A 9,473-nucleotide genomic window follows, 5' to 3' on the forward strand; every position below is an offset into this window, starting at 1 on the left:
TCTGCTGGTCATTCCTCAGCACTGCAGCAAGGTCATGTTACACACTCGCCTCTGCCATCTGCTGGTCATTCCTCAGCACTGCGGCAAGGTCATGTTACACACTCACCTCTGCCATCTGCTGGTCATTCCTCAGCACTGCAGCATGGTCATGTTACACACTCACCTCTGCCGATCATTCCTCAGCACTGCAGCATGGTCATGTTACACACTCACCTCTGCCATCTGCTGTTCATTTCTCAGCACTGCAGCATGGTCATGTTACACACTCACCTCTGCCATCTACTGGTCATTCCTCAGCACTGCGGCAAGGTCATGTTACACACTCACCTCTGCCATCTGCTGGTCATTCCTCAGCACTGCAGCATGGTCATGTTACACACTCACCTCTGCCGATCATTCCTCAGCACTGCAGCATGGTCATGTTACACACTCACCTCTGCCATCTGCTGTTCATTTCTCAGCACTGCAGCATGGTCATGTTACACACTCACCTCTGCCATCTGCTGGTCATTCCTCAGCACTGCAGCAAGGTCATGTTTCACACTCACCTCTGCTGCCTGCTAATCATTCCTCAGCACTGCAGCAAGGTCATGTCACACACTCGCCTCTGCCATCTGCTGGTCATTCCTCAGCACTGCAGCATGGTCATGTCACACACTCACCTCTGCCATCATTCCTCAGCACTGCAGCAAGGTCATGTCACACACTCGCCTCTGCCATCTGCTGGTCATTCCTCAGCACTGCAGAAAGGTCATCTTACACACTCACCTCTGCCGCCCGCTGGTCATTCCTCAGCACTGCAGCAAGGTCATGTTCCACACTCGCCTCTGCCATCTGCTGGTCATTCCTCAGCACTGCAGCAAGGTCATGTTCCACACTCGCCTCTGCCATCTGCTGGTCATTCCTCAGCACTGCGGCAAGGTCATGTTACACACTCACCTCTGCCATCTGCTGGTCATTCCTCAGCACTGCAGCATGGTCATGTTACACACTCACCTCTGCCGATCATTCCTCAGCACTGCAGCATGGTCATGTTACACACTCACCTCTGCCATCTGCTGTTCATTTCTCAGCACTGCAGCATGGTCATGTTACACACTCACCTCTGCCATCTACTGGTCATTCCTCAGCACTGCGGCAAGGTCATGTTACACACTCACCTCTGCCATCTGCTGGTCATTCCTCAGCACTGCAGCAAGGTCATGATACACACTCGCCTCTGCCATCTGCTGTTCATTTCTCAGCACTGCAGCAAGGTCATGATACACACTCGCCTCTGCCATCTGCTGGTCATTCCTCAGCACTGCAGCAAGGTCATGTCACACACTCGCCTCTGCCATCTGCTGGTCATTCCTCAGCACTGCAGCAAGGTCATGTTACACACTCACCTCTGCCGATCATTCCTCAGCACTGCAGCAAGGTCATGTCACACACTCGCCTCTGCCATCTGCTGGTCATTCTTCAGCACTGCAGCAAGGTAATGTCACACACTCGCCTCTGCCATCTGCTGGTCATTCCTCAGCACTGCAGCAAGGTCATGTCACACACTTGCCTCTGCCATCTGCTGGCCATTCCTTAGCACTGCAGCAAGGTCATGTTACACACTCATCTCTGCCATCTGCTGGTCATTCCTCAGCACTGCGGCAAGGTCATGTCACACACTCGCCTCTGCCATCTGCTGGTCATTCTTCAGCACTGCAGCAAGGTCATGTTTCACACTCACCTCTGCTGCCTGCTAATCATTCCTCAGCACTGCAGCAAGGTCATGATACACACTCGCCTCTGCCATCTGCTGGTCATTCCTCAGCACTGCAGCAAGGTCATGTCACACACTCGCCTCTGCCATCTGCTGGTCATTCCTCAGCACTGCAGCAAGGTCATGTTACACACTCACCTCTGCCGATCATTCCTCAGCACTGCAGCAAGGTCATGTCACACACTCGCCTCTGCCATCTGCTGGTCATTCTTCAGCACTGCAGCAAGGTAATGTCACACACTCGCCTCTGCCATCTGCTGGTCATTCCTCAGCACTGCAGCAAGGTCATGTCACACACTTGCCTCTGCCATCTGCTGGCCATTCCTTAGCACTGCAGCAAGGTCATGTTACACACTCATCTCTGCCATCTGCTGGTCATTCCTCAGCACTGCGGCAAGGTCATGTCACACACTCGCCTCTGCCATCTGCTGGTCATTCTTCAGCACTGCAGCAAGGTAATGTCACACACTCGCCTCTGCCATCTGCTGGTCATTCCTCAGCACTGCAGCAAGGTCATGTTCCACACTCGCCTCTGCCATCTGCTGGTCATTCCTCAGCACTGCAGCAAGGTCATGTCACACACTCGCCTCTGCCATCTGCTGGTCATTCCTCAGCACTGCAGCAAGGTCATGTCACACACTCGCCTCTGCCATCTGCTGGTCATTCCTCATCACTGCAGCAAGGTCATGTCACACACTCGCCTCTGCCATCTGCTGGTCATTCCTCAGCACTGCAGCAAGGTCATGTCACACACTCGCCTCTGCCATCTGCTGGTCATTCCTCATCACTGCAGCAAGGTCATGTTCCACACTCGCCTCTGCCATCTGCTGGTCATTCCTCAGCACTGCAGCAAGGTCATGTCACACACTCGCCTCTGCCATCTGCTGGTCATTCCTCAGCACTGCAGCAAGGTCATGTCACACACTCGCCTCTGCCATCTGCTGGTCATTCCTCATCACTGCAGCAAGGTCATGTTACACACTGGTCATTTCTCAGCACTGTGATATAGTCATGCTGACTGTGGACGGCATCTCATGCAACTCGGATTGCGTACCTCTCCACTCTTCCTCCAGACTCTAGCACCTTGATCTCCAAATTAAATCCAACATTTCCCACAGTCGGTGATGATTTGGGGAGTCGTGTCATCTGCTGGTGTTGGTCTTCTGTGTTTTTTCAAATCCAAAGTCAGTGCAGTCCTCTATCAGGAAATTCTAGGGCACTTCGTGTTTCCCTCTACTGACCATCCTTATGGAGATGCTGATTTTGTTTTCCAGCAGGACTTGGCACCTCCCACACTGCCAAATCTACCAATACCTGGTCACATGATGATCATGGTATCACTGTGCTTGATCGGCCAGCAAACTCGCCTGACCTAAACCACAGGATCTGTGGGGTATTGTCAAGAGGAAGATGAGAGACACCAGACCCAACAATGCAGATGAGTTGAAGGCCACTATCCTAGCAACCTGGACTTCCATAACATCTCACCAGTGCCACAGGCTGATCACCTCCATGCCACGCTGCATTGATGCCGTAATTCATGCAAAAGGAGCCCCGACCAAGTATTGAGTGCATCCTATACTGTACATAGACAGACTTTTCCGTAAGCCAACATTTCTGCATTAAAAATCCTTTTTTTTACTGGTCCTATGTAATATTCTAATTTTCTGAGATACAGAATTTTAGGTTTTCACTAGCCATAAGCCATAAATATCAAAATTAAAAGAAAAAAATGCTTGAAATATATCACTGTGTGTGTACATAAAGGCCCGGATTCACAACGGACTTACAACGGCGTATCTCCACGTACGCCGTCGTAAGTCCGAATCCGAGCCGTCGTATCTATGCGCCTGATTCATAGAATCAGTTACGCATAGATTTGGGCAAGATACGAGCGGCATAAGTCTCCTACGCCGTCGTATCTTGGGGTGCATATTTCCGCTGGCCGCTAGGTGGCGCTTCCGTATATTTCCGCGTTGAATATGCAAATGAGCTAGATACGCCGATTCACGAACTTACCCGCACCCGGCGTATCAAGATACGTCGTTTACGTAAGGCGTCGGACCGACGTAAAGTTACCCCTCATAAAGCAGGGGTAAGTCATGTTAGGTATGGACGTACGAACAGCGTCGTATTTTACGTCGTTTGCGTAATTCGTCCGTGAATGGGGCTGGGCGTAGGTTATGTTCACGTCGTCTAAGCATTGAGTGGGCGTAATTTACTTTGAAAATTCGACGTGATACTGAGCATGTGCGCGCATGCGCCGTTCGTAAAGCGCGTCATTTACGTGGGGTCACAAATCATTTACATACAACACGCCCCCTACCAGCCTAGTTTTAATGAGTGCCCATTTACGCTACGCCGCTGTAAACTTAGGACGCAAGTGCTTTGTGAATACAGCACTTGCCTCTCTAAGTTGCGGCGGTGTAGCGTAAATAAGATACGCTACGCCCGCACAACGTTACGCTGCCCTACGTGAATCTGGGCCAAAATGTATAAGTTTCACTTTTTGAATTGAATTACTGAAATAAATTAACTTTTTTATGATATTCTAATTTTATAAGATGCACATGTATAGCAAGAAATAATAATGCTGACCAGCTATACCAAAGTGATCCCTCTCGTGTCAGGCAATACTTTATAAAATGCCAATGCTCATAACATACATAACATACTTTAATGGACATATAGTAGGGCAAGTAGACACAGATGCAGGGGTGCTACAGACCCAGGTCTGGTTGCTGACCTGGATTATGCAATAGAACTTGTAAAATACCTTTTCTCTAATCCAAGCTCATAAATTGGAGGTGAGACTCTGGATATGGATCCTCTGCCAATAGAAAGTAAGCCCTTAGTAGAGCCAAATGGCTTGGGCTCAGAAGAGCTCGACAAAGTGTGGGCCTCTCAAAAACAGGGGTTATCCATATTGGATTGAGTAATTCTCACACACAGGGGCGGAATGACAACTCATGGGGCCCCCGGGCAATAGGACATTATGGGGCCCCCGGGCAGTAGGAGATTATGGGGTCCCTGGGTAATAGGAGATTATGGGGCCCCCAGGAGATAGATTATGGGGCCACACAGTACACACACATACAGTATACATACACACTATACATACACAGACACACAATATACACACACAGAATACACACACACACACACTGAAAAGGTACTGGAGAGGCGGGGCAGCTATAATCTTGGTATTTAAAAGAAAAACAGATTTTTACATACTGTCCCTGATTTTACTGAGGCTGACAATCCTGATGGGGCCCCCTAGTGGCATGGGACCCTCGGGCAGTGCCCAAGAGCCCCAATGGTCAGTCCGCCCCTGCTCACACAGGTCCACCGGGTGGGGCCATATCTTTCATTTCTCAAAGTGTTTTGGGAATATAAAGCAGAAGAGCTATACAGTAGGTAAAACTTTTTTTTTTTCATTTTTTTCAAAGGGAGGGTAATAACACCTGTCACTTTTTCTCCATCTGTGTCCTATTACAGAGATTCCCCTTCATATCCTGTCCCATAGCCAAACGGGAAGTAAGAGGAAATCCCTGAAAAATTAAGGGAATTCATTGGGGATCCCCAGGTGCCCAGGACTAGTGTCCCCATTGAAAGATTTCCCCTATTACTTTTCTAGGGAGAACCCAAAATGTGGGGGTTTTCTTTCACTTTCACTTTCAATGATAACGGTAAACAGGACAAAATAGAGAGGGTGAATAGAGGGGGAATACAGGGTGAATCTCTCTAATGGGGGTACAAACAGCATTCAAAGCTGGCAAGCATTCTAATACCTCTCATCTCTATCCAAAACTAAAATAAAACGTTTTACCTTTAGTCAGGGCCGCCATCAGGGGGGTACAGGCAGTACACCTGTAAGGGGTCCGGATGGCAACCCCCTTTTTAAAAAAAAGAATCTTGTTTTTATATATTTTTTTATTTCTTTTATTTTTTATTTAAATATATATACAGTATATATATATATATATATATATATATATATATATATATATATATATATATATATATATATATATATATTATTATTATTATTATTATTAATAAAGGGCCCACAGGTCCCCAGGGCCGGGATGGCAACCCCCCCTTTTTTTATAAAAAAAAATGTAAAACATTTTTATATTATTTTATATCTTTTTATTTCTTTTATATATATTTTATTAAAGGGCCCAGAGGTCCCCAGGGCCCGGGATGGCAACCACCCCCTTTTTTTTAAATGTTTATTTTATTATTTTTATATATATATATATATATATATATATATATAATTTATTTTTTTATTAAAAGGGCCCAGAGGTTTCTTTTTTTATATATATATTAAAGGGCCCAGAGGCCCCCAGGGCCCCAGATGGCAACCCCCCTTTTTTAAAAAAAAAATCAATATATATTTTTTATATATATTTTTTATTTATTTTTATTTTTATTAACCACTTAAGGACCGGACCAATATGCTGCGAAATGACCCAAGGGGTTTTTACAATTCGGCACTGAATCGCTTTAACAGACAATTGCGCGGTCATGCAACGTGGGTCCCAAACAAAATTGGCGTCCTTTTTTCCTCACAAATAGAGCTTTCTTTTGGTGGTATTTGATCACCTCTGCGGTTTTTATTTTTTGCGCTATAAACAAAAATAGAGCGACAATTTGGGGAAAAAAACAATATTTTTTACTTTTTGCTATAATAAATATCCCCCAAAAATATATGAAAAAACTTTTTTTTTTCCCTCAGTTTAGGCCGATATGTATTCTTCTACATATTTTTGGTAAAAAAATCGCAATAAGCGTTTATCGATTGGTTTGCGCAAAATTTATAGCGTTTACAAAATAGGGGATAGTTTTATTTTTTTGTTTTTTTTACTACTATTGGAGGTGATCAGCGATTTTTTTAGTGACTGCGACATTATGGCGGACACTTCGGACAATTTTGACACATTTTTGGGACCATTGTCATTTACACAGCAAAAAATGCATTTAAATTGCATTGTTTATTGTGAAAATGACAGTTGCAGTTTGGGAGTTAACCACAAGGGGGCGCTGTAGGAGTTAGGGTACACCTAGTGTGTGTTTACAACTGTAGGGGGGTGTGGCTGTAGGTCTGACGCACGGGGAAGCCATGTTTACATACAGCTCTCCCCGTTCTTCAGCTCCGGGGAGCGATCGCGACGAAGTGGCTAGAAACGAATAGCCGTGCCGTCGTCCCGGATCGCTCCCCGCGGGTATCCGACCGCCGCACGTCTAGGCAGGGACGTACAGGTACGCCAATGTGCCTGTACGTGCCATTCTGCCGACGTATATCTACATGCGGCGGTCGGGAAGTGGTTAAAGGGCCCAGAGGTCCCCAGGGCCCCGGATGGCTACCCCCCCCTTTTTTTATATATATTTTTCATTATTTCTTCTTTTTTTTGTAAAGGGCCCCCCCCCCGCTTCTCAATTCGCGGCAGCCCCCCCGGTCCTCTGCTCCAGGGGGCCCATGCCTGAAGCTGTGTAAGGGGCCCCATAATTTCTGCCTTTAGTTATACTTTATCCAGTTCATCAAGAGAATATGCTATTGATGAGGTACAGTTCAGCCCATATTAAAAAAACACGACTGTCCAGTAGGGAACCACCAAAGGAGGTCTACTGCAGGAGTTGTATTAGACTTGGAGGTCCAAACTGGGAGGCGGTGGTCGGTGGATAAAGATGACAAGAGAGGCAAGAGAACTAACCAAGCAAATAGTTATTTCCTATGTTGCTCTCCAGAAAGACTCCTTAATGGGTTCCAAAGACCCCGATCATCTTACTCATCAGGTATAATATATATGCAAGAAAAAGGCAACATACTGTATAGTGCTCTCCGCTTGATAAAACAATGGTAAAAAGTAATAAATACACTCACATGGATAGCACAATCAGCTTGTGTAAGCTGTAAAGCATTGAAATCACGATGTGATGTCACTCTGCAAGCTCCGCCCCCTAGACGCATGTCATCAGGGCGTTGGCTTCCTCAGAAACGAGTGGAGTTAACACATCCCTACTAAAGGTTATATACTCCCCTTTATTACCCAGCACGCACAGGTAGCTAATTAGCGCATCTCACGCCGCCCATACGGACATATCGTGCACAGGAAGGGGTCACTCAGAATTCTACTGGGGACACAACCAGATCAATTGGCCCGATACATGTACCATAAATAATGTGCACAAATCGGACTCTGCACACTATTCCCCCACACTGTAGCCATCTTAACCATGGTTATACATTACTCCAAATATAATAAAACCAATATATTGAACAAGTAAATAATCTTGAAAAATGTAAAAAAATAATATTGAAAAAATAAATAAATAAAATTAACAAAAAAAAAAAAAAACACAACTTAAAAAATAGAAATACATCAAAATGTACAGAAATTTTTATTTTATTTTTATGTATTTATTTTTTTCAATATTTAATTTTATGTTTATGTAGCGCCCTGCTCCTGTTGGGTAGGCGCTATTTGTAAATTTAAGTTATCTGAGCTGTAGTTTAGCTCGGAATGATTATGTCAAATTTCTGTTCTAGTTCAGCTGCGTTGCACATTTTCCACTTGACTGTGGGTGTCGCTGTCACCACGGGTCAAGGTTGGAAATGCAGCGGGCTGGGTGTATTGAGTATTATTTTCCCAGAAGCAGCCCAGTGGGCGTGGTCTCCGCCGCTGTGCACACTCCTTACACTACTAACATGTCCAGTAGCCACATCTTTTTTTTTTAATGTTGTACATACCGTATTATGTTTATGTCACTAACTCCTGCGGGAGTAGGCGTTTCTATTCTGAGGCGCAATGTAATCTGGGAGTTCAGAAAAAGTCCCCCCCCCCTCCGGCGGATAAGGACCCCCTGTACTGCGCAGGCGTGGCATGAACCTCAACGGAGTTTCTGGAAGTACCCGAACATGTAGAGCTGCGAGTTAGCTCTACACGGCGCCTGCGCAGTCAGCTCTACACGGCTCCTAGTGATTGCGCAGGCGCCGTGTAGAGCTAACTCGCAGCTCTACATGTTACTACTTTCAGAAACACTGTTGAGGTTCATGCCACGCCTGCGCAGGACAGGGGGGTCCTTATCCGCCGGGGGGGGGGGACCTTCTTCAGCAGAACACCGTCCACCACTTCCAGGAAGTCAGTGCTTGTGGGCTTCACAATGCCCACAACTAAAATGGAATCTTCATAAAGCTGGTTTTAAAAGTTCATCTTTTGCCCGAAAACAGACAGGGGAGGTTTGAAGTCACCAAACACGTGAGTACTAATTAGTGATCTAAAAATACATTGAATGCAACAAAAAAAAAAACGATTTGCCATGGAACCTCCGCTTTAATTACACCCCCATGGATCTTGCTAACACGTATGTGTTTGTGCATGCCGAAAAAACATAGGCCCAGATTCTCATACATTAGCGCTGCTCCTGGGCAGCGTAATGTATGAGCTCTACGTTACACCGCCGCAGGTCTACAGGTTTAAATCCTGATTCTCAGAACACTTACCTGTAAACTTGCGGCGGTGTAGCGTTAGATTGCTGTAGCGTTAGATTGCAATTCAAATGGGGCGGGCACCATTTAAATTAGGCGCGCTCCCGCGCCGACTGTACTGCGCATGCTCCGTCGCGTAAATTACCCGACGTGCATTGCGCTAAATGACGTCGCCCCAACGTCAATTGCCTAGATGTATACGTAAATGGCGTCCAGCGCCAT

Source organism: Rana temporaria, chromosome 6, assembly GCF_905171775.1.
Source record: "Rana temporaria chromosome 6, aRanTem1.1, whole genome shotgun sequence".
NCBI classification, from domain to species: Eukaryota; Metazoa; Chordata; class Amphibia; order Anura; family Ranidae; genus Rana; species Rana temporaria.